Raw genomic sequence first — 2033 nt, forward strand, 5'->3', positions numbered from 1 at the left:
TGAGGATGGAGAGACTATAACTTTACAAAGTTATTTTCACATTTTCTTATACCCACCAACATAGCATTTCTTGCAATAGAAGTTGACAACCCATCTTTTTAAGTGTGGACACTTCCCCTTTAAATTTCATTGTCAAGTGTACAAGAACTTTGAACTGGATTTTCCAGGCTCAGCATATAATTATTGCCAAACAGTCATCATTTATTTATTTATTTATTTATTTCACCACCGTTGGCAATTGCCTAACTTGCTTAGCCGAAAAGTGATAATCCTCCATTAGAAATTGATAAAGACCAAAAAAAAGCTCTGTTTGGAATCTGACCCAAAATAAGATTGCAATTTGCATAGCCCACTCATATTCTTCCAATTGTTGGCAATGATGAATCGCTAAAAATAGACTAACTAGTTAGCCATGTTTCTTTTTCAATAATTAATAAATATGAATTCATCTGAAGATTGTAACTAAATATTTTAACATGTATGTTAAAATATGCTCATAATATAAATCATCCGAGATAATAGAATAGGACGTCACAACATTGTATATACTAGATTTAAACGGGCGTCTTGTATAAAATTTAGATGGATATATAAATTAAAATAAAATTTAATAATTATGTGATAAAAAAATTTATAATGCAATGAAAAAAATTACAAATAAAACTATTCAATTGAACTCTATTCATTTAATTTTATCAAAAATATTATGTGTACATAAAATATTAGCTACTAAATCAGTTTTTAAGTAGCCGCTTTTTATTTATTTATTTATTTATTTATTTTTTATTTATTTTTTATCATTTTAGGATATATTTAGATACTCTGATGAAATAAGAATAGCACTATTAGATGCAATGCTAACGCATATATAATATTTCAATAACTGAAACTAATATTAAATTTTCTAAGTTTATTTTTTTCATGAATTACGACACCATATATTCTCAACATTGTTATTATAGTTAAATAATATTAAAAATTTAAATTATTAATAGATAAAAATGATATATAGAAGACAAAGATAATATATAACAAATGAACACGATTAAATAAAAACAAAAAAAAAACTTATAATATAAAAACATACATTTTAGTGTTCTAAAAATATGATCTTCTAATATAAAAAGTAGCTAATTGTTTAGTAAAATAAGAAAAAGAACTTTGATTATAAAAATAATTGTGCCAAATATTAGTAAGAATAAAAAAAAGAGATATAAAATTATGTGAAAAAAATGTGTAAAGTAAATGTTGCTTCATATATATGAGTAGAAGTAAGAATAAATTAAAAAAGAATTCTGTGGTCATGATTTGAGAATAATGAGTGAATGAGAGAGAATATATTATTTATATAGTTGATGATAATAATTAATAAGAGTTAGTGATTTTAATTAGTGAAAAAAATAAATGTAATTGTAATGGTTTTTAGAAAAATCATAGATAGAAAATAAAATTGGATGATATATAATGCATGAAAAAAATAAATATCTATATAATAATACTTTTGTGACAAAATTATAGAATGTTAAAATGTTAAATTATTAATTTTTTATTTTGTGACAATTTGATATTAGTTTTTATATAATATAAATAGATAAATGGATGTTCAGAGCTGACTTGTGTGTGATTTGATGATTTCATAGTTAGTGTATTAACACCATCACTCTAAAGAAAGGTAAGTGTAGATTATTGAGATCATGTTTGAAAAAATGCTAAACAAAATTTTTTGAAAAAAATGCTTTTGACAAAAAAGTATTTGGGTGAAAAAGTAGAAACCACTTATAAGCAAAATTACTAATTTTAACCTTAAAAATAATTTATAAGCGAAAGTGATATTTGGAAATTTATTATTACAAAGAAAAATTATTATTTATCAATTTGGCTTTAGATATTAAATAATATAAATAATTACTTTGAACATATTTTGTAATTATATCACTTTATCTTTGTTCTTTTCAAGTAGTTATTTTTATTCATTATTTTATTTTTTTTACTTATATTTAAATATTATAGTACAGAAAAAACTATTTGATAGA

Source organism: Arachis duranensis, chromosome 1 (genome assembly GCF_000817695.3).
Source record: "Arachis duranensis cultivar V14167 chromosome 1, aradu.V14167.gnm2.J7QH, whole genome shotgun sequence".
NCBI lineage: Eukaryota > Viridiplantae > Streptophyta > Magnoliopsida > Fabales > Fabaceae > Arachis > Arachis duranensis.